Source organism: Aotus nancymaae, unplaced genomic scaffold (genome assembly GCF_030222135.1).
Source record: "Aotus nancymaae isolate 86718 unplaced genomic scaffold, 86718_ANA_hifiasm-v0.15.2.pri h1tg000014l, whole genome shotgun sequence".
Classification (NCBI taxonomy): domain Eukaryota; kingdom Metazoa; phylum Chordata; class Mammalia; order Primates; family Aotidae; genus Aotus; species Aotus nancymaae.
Genome location: NW_026988425.1, coordinates 60,695,197 through 60,706,116, shown reverse-complemented (window position 1 = coordinate 60,706,116; position 10,920 = coordinate 60,695,197). Strand labels below are relative to the sequence as shown.

Here is a 10,920-nt window from a genome sequence, read left to right as displayed (position 1 = left end):
ATCATGTCCTCAGGGAGTCTGTGGAGTGCTTCAGTTTAAGGCAGTTGGTGTATTTTTCCCGCCTCAAGAAAGAGCAAACTAAACAGTTATTTAATGTTGTGGTTCTATTTTGCTGCCTTAATTGTAGCTCCCTGAGATTCAAAGCAGTTTGCTGTCAATGCATGGTGCTACCAAAATTTTAAGAGTGCTACATGATAAAGTAATGCCTTAACTTTGACTACTACTTTAACTTTTAAAATCGACATTCGAGTTTACATGATCTTCAGTGCAACCCTGCATATTGGCAGGACAGGAGTAGACATGGAAACACTAAAATAACTTAAGAGAGTCAATAGGAGTTTTTCCATGAGGCCAAGCTCTTCTCCTTTTTCCTCCTTTAACAGAAATGGATAATAAATTGTTACCTTAGCCTAAAAGAATCTAAGGCCAACTGAAATAAAGAAGCCAAAGTGAAAAAATGCCTGTCTAGAGCATTGTATACTGTCTTCAGTTTATCAGCTATCCTTCCCTAATGGGGAGCAGAAAGGTGAGCCACTTACCTCCCTTGCTTCAGCAAAGAAAAAATAATAATGAGGACGAGGCTATAGTTAGATGTACATCGAAGGGTAATTAGCTAAGTGACTATCATTAAGGTTAATGGACTTCCCTAGGTTAAATTCCCTTCCATCGTATACCATTGGAAATAGACTGGGTCAGTGAAGCTTTTCTGAGGTCTCTGAAAAGGTACAGGCATACGTTGTTTTATTGTGCTTCATTTTATCATGCTTTGCAGCTATTGCTTTTTTTTTTTTTTTTTTTAACAAATTAAAGGTTTGTGACAACCTTGTATCTAGCAAGTCTGTTGGCACCATTTTTCCAGCAGCACGTGCTCACTTCATGTCTGTGTCACATTTTGGTAATTCTTGGAATATTTCACATTTTTTTATTGTTATTATATGTGTTTCAGTGATCTATGATCAGGGACCTTTGATTTCACTGTTGTAATATTTTTGGAGTGCCTTGAACCAAGCACCAAAGATAGTGAACTAACTTAGTTGATAAATGCTGTGTACGCTTCCCCATCTCTCCCCATTTATTCAGGCCTCCCTATTCCCTGAGATACAATATTGAAATTAGGCCAGTTAATAACCCTACAATGGCCTCTAAGTGTTCAAGTCAAAGGAAGAGTCTTATATCTCTCACTTTAAATCAAAAGCTAGAAACAATGAGGCTTAATGAGAAAGGCATGTGGCAAGCTAGGATAGGCCAATAACTAGACCTCTTGTGCCAGTTAGCCAAGTTGTGAATGCAAAGAAAAAGTTAAAGAAGGAAGTTGAAAGTGCCACTCCAGTGAACACACGAAATATAAGAAAGTGAAACAGGCTTATTGCTGAGATGGAGAAAGTTTGAGTACTCTGGAAACAAGATCAAACGAGCCACAACATTTCATTAAGCCAAAGCCCAACCCAAGCAAGGCCCTAACACTTTTCAGTTCAATGAAGGCTGAGAGAGGTGAGGAAACTGCAGAAGGAAAGTTGGAAGCCAGCAGAGCTTGGTTCACGAGGTTTAAGGAACCGTCTCCACAGCATAAAAGTACAAGGTAAAGCAACAAGGACTGGTATAGAAGATGCAGCAAGTTATCCAGAAGATGTAGCTGAGATCATTGATGAGGCTGGCTACCACTAAACACATTTTCAGTGTGAGTGAAATAACCTTTTATTGGAAGAAGATACCATTTAAAACTTTCATAGCTAGAGAGAAGTCGGTGCTTGGCTTCAAAGGACAGACTTACTCTCCCATTAGGAGCTAATGCAGCTGGTGACATTAAGTTGAAACCAACTTACCATTCTGAAAATCCATTCTGAAAATCGTAGGACCCTTAAGAATTATGCTGAATCTACTCTCCCTGTACCCTATAAATGGAACAACAAAGCCTGGATGACAGCACATCTGTTTACAGCACGGTTTACTGATTATTTTAAGCCCATGTTGAGTCTAGTGCTCAGAAAAAAAGATTTCTTAGAAAATTTTACTTCTGATTGACAATGCACCTGGTCACCCAAGAGCCCTAATGGAGATGTACAAGGTGACTGATGTTTCTTTCAAGCCTGCCAACATAGCAACCATTCTGTAGCCCAGTTGAAAGGAGAAATTTCAACTTTCAAGTCTTATTACTTAAGAAATACATTTTGTAAGGTTATAGCTACCATAGGTCGTGATCCCACTGATGACTCTTGGCAAAGTGCATTGAAACCTTTTGGAAAGGATTCACAATTCTAGATGTCATTAAGAACATGCATGATTCATGAGAGGAGGTCAAATATCATCCAGTTGAAAAAGCAGTGGCAGGGTTTGAAGGGATTGACTCCAGTTTTGAAAAAAATTCTATTGTGGGTAAAATGTTATCAAACAGCATCACACACTATAGAGAAATGTTTCATGAAAGGAAGAGCCAACTGGTGTGGCAAACTTTATTGTTGTCTTATTTTGAGAAATTGGCACAGCTATGCCAGTCTTCAGCAACCACCACCCTAATCAGTCAGCAGCCATCAACATGGAGACAAGACCCTTCACTAGCAAAAAGATTATGACTCCCTGAAGGCTCAGATTGTTAGTATTTTTTAATCAATAAAATATTTTAAGTTGTTATAAGTATATATATAGATATAATGCTATTGCACACTTAATGAAGTATAATATAATGTAAACATAATTTTTATATGCACTGGGAAACAAAAAATTTCACTTGACTCGCTTTATTATGATAGTCACTTTACTGTGGTGGTCCGGAGAAAAGCATGCATATCTCTGAAGTATGCCTGTACCTCAGCTATGAGGTACCCCATAGCCACGTTTGGCATGACTATGGGATGCCAAACTCTTATAACTTAGAGAGTCAATAAGTTACCAGGTCTGAAATTGGGGGGAAGTTCATATTCTGGTCCATAACATAAGTTATCAACAGTCTAAGTTACTCAGGGATAGAGTCTGTTTCATGGACCGGAATATGAAAATCAAGCACTAACGAGAGTTGATCAATGAGCCAAGTAGATAGCCTGAAAGGAGCTACCACATGTGGGGTAAATGAGACCACAGCTTCTGGGAACAGCAGGTAGAGAAGTGGAGCCAGCAAGAGGGGAGAAAGCAACTCATGAAGGTGCCATGAAAAATCACCTGTCTACTAAAATTACAGCGAAACAGCATGCTGGTGAATTTAAGGAAGGTTTTTATGCAGATGGGGATTCACTTTACTTTTTTTTCTTTTTGCACCTGCTGTCAGTAAGCATTAGAGCATAAACATCAGCAAACATTGATTAAGCATATTGCCTTGATGAAACTTCAGGCAACAGAATAAAGTGGTTCAGCAGCTCCAAAGCCCAGAAGACAGATTACTCTTGGTATGGCAATTTGAATGGAGAAAATCGCTGCATCTTTTTTGAAAAAGCACTCTGAGCTTGGCTCTACAGACAATCTAATAATAGTTCATAGGACTTTAGAGAAAGCACTAGCATTCCCATTATGGTTTTATAATTTTTTAAAAAGTACCTCAGGTATAAAGAGCTGTATGACCAAAACTACCAACTTCAGTTTACTTCTAAGATATACTTCAGACTAGGTGTTTAAACTAGTTTGCTTCAAGAAATATGTGGTATATTAAATGAAATGAGAAAGACTTCAGGGACCCAGCATTCCCGCACTTCCTGCAGTAATGTCCATCCTGAGCTAGGTTTTCTGTCAATTTTCCTCCAGCAGGTCGATAACATGAATGTTTCACAAGCAACTTTAAAATGCATTAGTCATGTTGGGATTCATTTCTTCAGTGTTCATGCTGCTCCTTTGGAGCATGAAGCTGCAGCTGGGCTGTGAGTACAAAATAACAACCTTCTTGGTTGAGATGACCTATGTATATTGTGCAGCAGTGCTGGCCATGAACTCCAGGAAATTCTAGTTTTACTTCAGTTTAGACATACTAAGCTCAATATAAATGTGAATAGAGGGAAGGTTGTGTAAATTTGTGTATGTGTGTATTTTTTTGCACTTAACTAAAAATGTATATGTTTATACTTAGGTTTTGTATTGTCTCTTTCTTCAAAGGGGAGGGGAAATAAAATTCATGTTTATTGATCCTTTATTATGTATCAGGCTACATGCCAGGTACTTTATATTGCCCTAGTCAGATAGGGCTGGTGCTGGGCATGTGGCCTCTGCAGCCAGGCTGCCTGTGTTCAAATACTAGCTTTGCCATGACTAGTTGTGTAACATGGGACAAGTACTTAACCTCTTTAAGCTTCTGTTTTCTCACATGTGAAGTACGGAGGCTAACTGAACTTACTTCATAGGGTTATTGGGACGATTCAATGAGATAAGGCATGCAAAGTGCCTTGCATAGGGCCTGGTTTATGGTAACAATCAATAGATGAGATACTATCTCACTTGGTATGAGAACAATCCCTGGAGATACAGAGCATTAGCCCCATTTTATAGATGTAAGAACAGATGTTAATGAAAATGAATGAACTTACCCCTCATTTCAGAACTAGTAATGATCTCATCTATGAAAAAATTATGTGAATTTTCAAAGAAGTGGACAACTATATTCATCAGGGAATTGCTAGCTGCTATAATAAATAAACCTCAAGTTTTGAAATGCTCAAACACAACAAAAGTTTATTTCTCCCGTGCAATATTTCTAGGTGGTTTCCTAGTTGGTGAATGGCTCTCCTTGCCATGACTTAGACAGCCAGCTTTCTTCCATCAGGGAGCTCTGCCGTCCCCTAGGGCCTTGACGTCACTTATATCCAGCCAGCATAATGGAAAAGGGAACATGGAAAATGAAGAATGACTTCTGAAAAGCCATGGCTCAGAGTGACACATGTCACTCCCACTGACATTCCATTGATAAGTACTAGTCATATGGCCACACCTAGATACAGAGGGTGCTGGGAGACACAGTTCCTGGCCAGACAGCTGCTTCCCAGTGACAACTCTATTTTATGTAAGGGGGAATGTCAACATAAGATAAGGTTCATTCTCTGCTGCCAGTGGGTCGAATTAGCATCTTTAAACATGATGGACATTATTCAATTTGGTGGTTTTCTTTCATTTTCCCTCTTACTTAGTAAAATTTCTCTAAATTAAAACTTCTCCATTCTTCTACCTACTATTGTCCTTACTCCTTGCCAAGAGAATTTCAGATCAATCCATTTCAGGGTCCTAAACAACTATCTCATGGACCACAGTAATGGTACCATGCTAAGGCTGAAGGAGAAAAGAGCAAGCAGAATCCAGTCAATTCTATTTATAGCCTGAAGCTCTGGTTTTGTTATGTATGTGCTTTTCTGTGCTTCAAATATTGATAAGGGCCATCAAATGAGTTCACTTTTAAAAAAATCAGAGACTTGTGCTGATTGTGAACTAGAGGGGTTTTGCATTCAATAGCTAATATCAACCTACTGAAGAACATACTAAATGCCTAGAAGTGGAGTTCAGTTAAATGAATAATTAAAGAAGACCACACACATAATCAATGCCCCGTTTCAGATATCTACTGCTACATAAGGAACCACTTCAAAACAACGGCTTTAAACAAAAACCGTTTTCTTATTCTCAAGATTCACTGGGTTGACTGGGCTCATCTGGGCAGTTCTTCTGCTCCACATGATGTCAACTGAGACTGTGGGCATCTGGGGGCTCACCATGACCAAACCGTCCAAGTTGACTCTCTCATATACCTGGGGCCTTGGTGGAGACGGATGGACAAGGCCTCTCCCTTTCCATATGGCTTCTTCATGAGGTTTCTCCATGTGGTGTCTCCAGAAGGGTAGCCACTCTTCTAACACAGAAGCTCAGAATTTCCAAAAGCACAGACATGGAAACTTTCAGGTCTTCTTAAGACTTAGTTCCAGGACCAGCACTAGATTCTGCTAAGTTCTGATTGTTAAAGTGAGTCACAGGTCCAGTCTAGGTTCAATGTGGGAGAGAAGAGAAAAGGATTCATATGAAGACATGTGGCCCACTGGGCGCCATCTAGAAGACTAGTCACCACACTCCTAACTCAACAATGAGAATAAGCGCCATGCTGCATTCAAGGTCTAGTGAACTCAGGATGACCTGAGAAGAAATTTCATGTACTTAGCCTCTCATTTGTTTCCTTTCTTTTTTTCTAGGAGTCAGATTCACTGGGAACATTGTGAATCCATAGCATTCCTGATCTCAGGGTGAGAAAAGGCAGAAGGCAGTCATCTGAGATTGTAATAAAACAGCTTAATTCCATCTACTTAGAGATGGTTCTCTCACTGTTCTACTGTTAGATAACTGAAGAGATGGCATTAAGAGGGCAGAATCAAGTAGAACAAGAGGATGGGGGGGAGCAAACAACCAAATAATCCCACAGCAAATGCAGTGGCAACTGTGACAAGTGCCATGGAGCACTGTTAGAGGCTGGGAGAATCGTTAGGGAGCTCCTGTGCTCATCTAGACAAAAACCGAGTGTTGGACCTGAAGGAACGGCAGTGGCCTTTCAGAAACAGAGATGTATTTTAGAAACATAAAGTAGATGTAATCCAAAGCATTTAATGACCAGAGACATTAGAAGGGAGGGAGAATAACTGAGTTTAGGGGCTTGAGTGACTGGATGAATGAAGAAACAATCAGATACCAAGAAAGAAAAGAGAGGAGGAGGAGTACATTGGGGGTAAATGATGGAGAGCTCACTTTTGGACACACAGTTTGAGCTGTTGGTAGGAGATTTAGTAAAGCTGTACAGTGGGAATTGAAAACATGTCTCTGTAGTGAACTTTTTTTTTTCTTTCTTTTCCATTCTTTGCTTTCCTCTTTTCCCTCATTTATTTCTATTTCCTAATGTCATCGGCTTTGGATAGGTGGCAGATTACCCACTGAATGAATCCTGCGGAGGGATAGACCGTATCCCAATATAAAATCTTAAAAGGCCAGATTTTTGTTTTCCTGGCCCCCTTGCAGCTAGGGTATGTACACATGATCTTGGTTTGGCCAGTCAGATGCACCCATCTGAGAGTCTGAATTAGGAGCAAGTTACTCAAAGAAGTAAGTTCAGTGGAGAATTCATTCTGGAAGTGGCAACACCTATTTCCCCAAAAAGCAACACTGCAGCGCCCAGGGTTTGGGGCAGCAGGGACCCTCCTGGACAAATGCTGTGATTTAGCTTTGCCTCCCTTTCTTCCAGCCTATTTTCCGTATCTTGTTCTCTAGTTTTTCTAACAACTCTGGGAGCTACACTATATCTCTTTGATAATTTACTTTAGTGCTTGAGTTAGCCTCTGTGGCTTGCAGCTTAGGTCCTGGCTAGCTCAGATACTCTAAAACCTGGAGGAGGGACTGGGGATTCATCAGAGAAAAGGTGAAGGTTAAAGGCATAAGGGAATGAGATCATCCAGGGAGAGAGAGTGGGGGTAAGAAGAGAAGTGGCCTGCAGCCAGAAGCCTGAGGCACAGCCACATTAAAAGCATAAGTGGAGAACACCAACACGGTACCTCTGAGGACCATCACTTCGAGGCTTTTCTTCCTCTTCCAGATTCAAAAGTGAAATCATCCAGAGTAGAGTGAATTCAGGTTTCAGAATGGCTATTTAGGATTCAGAGTTCTACCAACATGAGCAATCTGTTCCATGACAGGTCAGAGAAGCCATGAAGGACATGGAGGGAAGTAGATGGAACTGGAAACAGAGGGCCAACCCCAGCAGTCAGGCAAGTACCATCCAGAAAACAGGCAACATAAAAGGATCAGGTATAGCTAGAATGCCTAGGCATAGGGACTTCAGAAGTTCAAAGTTAGGGAGACGAGCACTGGCAAGAAGGGTGCACCAAGATATGTGCTGCTCCCAGGGCAGAGGCTGTTAGCCTGTCCCTTCACACTATTCACCACCTGTGTGAGAGTGTCTGGGCCAGGCCTTACAGGTGTTAAGAATAAGAACTCCATGGGGCATGGAATTTATAATTGAAGCAGGGCAGAATCACTAGGCCTCCTAGGAAGTTATTGTTCCAGGCAACACAGATGACTGGGTAGTTTAAGATATAAATGTTTTATCCAAATTAGAAGAAAACAATACATAATTTATTTGTGGTCGTGAATTCATCTTTGCTGTGAATAGCTGCTAAGGGTGGGGTGCTATTGGTCAGCATCTCAAAGTTCCCCAAGATCTGCCATAGTCGCTACCTCTCACATCTAATTAGTCCTCTGTAATACTCACTGCCCTGGGCTTTAATTGTCCAAGTCTTTTTCTCTTCAGTCACGCTGAAGTATCTCATAGTATTGAATACCTCTTTATCCTTCCCCAGAATGGCCAGCAATGCACAAGCATATATAAGTATTCAGTAAGTACTTGACCTAGATGGCTTATATATATTAAGAAAATCAACACCAAGCTTTTATGGCTAAAATTTCAAACTAATCCTATCATAGGTTATGGTATAATTCTCTTACCATTGCTTTTTCTTTTCTTGCTCTAGGGATGCTCAGAAAAAACAGGACACTGAAGTTTGGTGCCTTCACTTAGCTGATGTCTATGAAGCCTGATCAGTCTACTTCTAGTTTATAAGATCATGTGGAAGCTTCAGTGACAAGCTTCTACTTTGCTAATGATTTTATGATCCTGTAACCCATTGCAGTTGCTTAAATGGTGTTTTAATTAGTTGCTTTAAATGACTTTGCTTTTTTACTAAAAGCAGTGTGTGCTTTAGTTTAAAATATGGGTCACTGGTGTTTCTTTCTAGAAGATGACTGTGCTTAGTACCAGGGAAGATTGAGGATATATTTGAAGAGGTTTTAATTTCTGTGACTCAGGTTGATTTCTGGAATATGAATGTTTCCCTACTTCTGTGGATGCAGCAAATTTAGATAAAGGGATATTAAATTTGTTCTGGTTTTTAAATACTGTTAATTCTTTCATGGCCTTTCCATGCTGCCAGTTGTTTGTTTGTTTTTTTTTTTTTATGGTACCTGCAACAAGTCAATCAGCTGTGTTTATGTTTACATACTGTTTTAGAAAGAAGGGTCGACCCAGAACATTATGTGCTAGGAAAAATAAAAAGACACCACTCTGGACACAGATTTGCTTTCCCTGCACGTAATGCTTCTGCCAAAACTACCATCTGTGAGCTTAGAGAGTGCCTTATCCACCATCATGGTCTTCCACACAGCATTGCTTTTGATCAAGGAAATTACTTCACAGCAAATAAAGTGTGGCAATGGGCCCATGCTCATGAAATTCACTGGTCTTACCACGTTCCCCAACATTCTGAAGAAGCAGGCCTGATGGAGCAGTGGAATGGCCTTTTGAAGACTCTTGTTATAGCTAGGCCTTACAGTTTCATGCCATGTAGGTGGCAATATCTTGCTGAGCTGAGGCAAGGTTCTCTGTAAGGCTGTATATAATTTGAATCAGTATCCAATGTAAGTACTACTGGATATATAGTACTCACAGCCAAGATTAGTGGGTTCAGGAATTAAGGGATGGTAATGGAGTGGCATCACTATTACTCCTAGTAACTCACTGGCAAAATGTTTTCTGTCCCTGTGACCTTATGCTCTGCTAGCCTAGAGGCTTTAGTTCAACCAGGATCACAGTAATGATTCTGGCATGCAGCCATTTTTGGCTCCTTATGCCTCTAAATTAACAGGCAATGAAGAATGTTGCTATACTGGCTATGGTGGTTGATTCTGATTACCAGGGAGAAATAAGACTGCTATCCCACAGTGGAGGTAATGAAGACTACATCTGGAATATAGGAGCTCCCTTAAGGCATCTCTTGGTATTACAATGTCCTGTGATTAAAATCAATGGAAAACTATAACAATCCAATCTGTGCTGGGCTATGAATGGCCCAGACTCTTCAGGAATGAAGGTTTTGGATATCATCCCCAACCTCCTTTCTTCAGGTAAAGAACTAGTAACAAGCTAAGGTGCTTGATGAGAACAAAGGGAATGTGGAATAGGCAGTGGAAGAAGGCAGTTATAAATACCAGCTACAACCACATGACCCATTACAGAAATAAGGACTGTAATTATGATGAGCATGTCTTCCTTATTTTGTTATATGAGTATGTGTGTATCAAACATCTTTGTTTTCATCCTACTCTTATCCCTTTATCACCTAACATAAGATATATACCATAGTATTTACCTTAATTTAACAAAGTATTTAAGTTATGAGATATCAAGGAGAAGACTAGGCATCACCCAGGGACTTTGACTGCTTTTCTGGGGAAATGATTAGTACATTTTCAGTTATATATAAGATAGTTGTATCTCATGCCTATAATCCCAGCACTTTAGGAGGTTGAGGCAGGAGGATCACCTGGGGTCAGGAGTTCAAGACCAGCCTGGTCAAGATGGTGAAACCCCATCTCTACTGAAAATACAGAAAAAATTAGCTGGGCATGGTGGTGGGCACCTGTAATCCCAGTTACTTGGGAGGCTGAGGCAGGAGAATTGCTTGAATCCAAGTGGTGGAGGTTGCAGTAAGCCGAGATTGCACCAGTGCACTCCAGCCTGGGCAACAAAGTGAGACTCCATCTCAAAAAAAAAGATAGTTGTATTATGTTAGGTAGAAATGTGATCCTGTTATTGTCTTTATGATTAAGTATGGTTTAAGAAGATACCTATGGGCGCCAAGTTGACAAGGGACAGACTTGTGATGCTTAATTTTATTTGTGGGCCTTGGTGCCTAGATATGTGATCAAACATTATTCGGATGTTTGAGTAAGAGTGTTTGGGGATGACATTAACATTTAAATTGGATAACTTTGAGTAAAGCAGATTGCCCTGCCTTATGTGGATGGGCCTCATCCAATCAGTTCTAGACCTGAATAGAACAAAAACTCGACCTCCCTGAGGAAAGAGTCTTCTGAAACAGATGTCCTTCAGACTTAGAACTGCAACAACAGCTCTTTCCTGGGTCTCCA

General features: G+C 40.4%; 1 long non-coding RNA gene across 1 annotated transcript; it reads left to right on the top strand.

Moving 5' to 3' along the window:
• The first annotated feature begins 4,927 nt into the window (after positions 1 to 4,927).
• On the top strand, positions 4,928 to 8,887 carry LOC135274794 (uncharacterized). Its single transcript, XR_010342534.1, has 3 exons — positions 4,928 to 4,975; positions 7,532 to 7,703; positions 8,466 to 8,887. It is a non-coding gene; the product is annotated as an uncharacterized LOC135274794 (long non-coding RNA).
• The last annotated feature ends 2,033 nt before the right edge of the window (positions 8,888 to 10,920 follow it).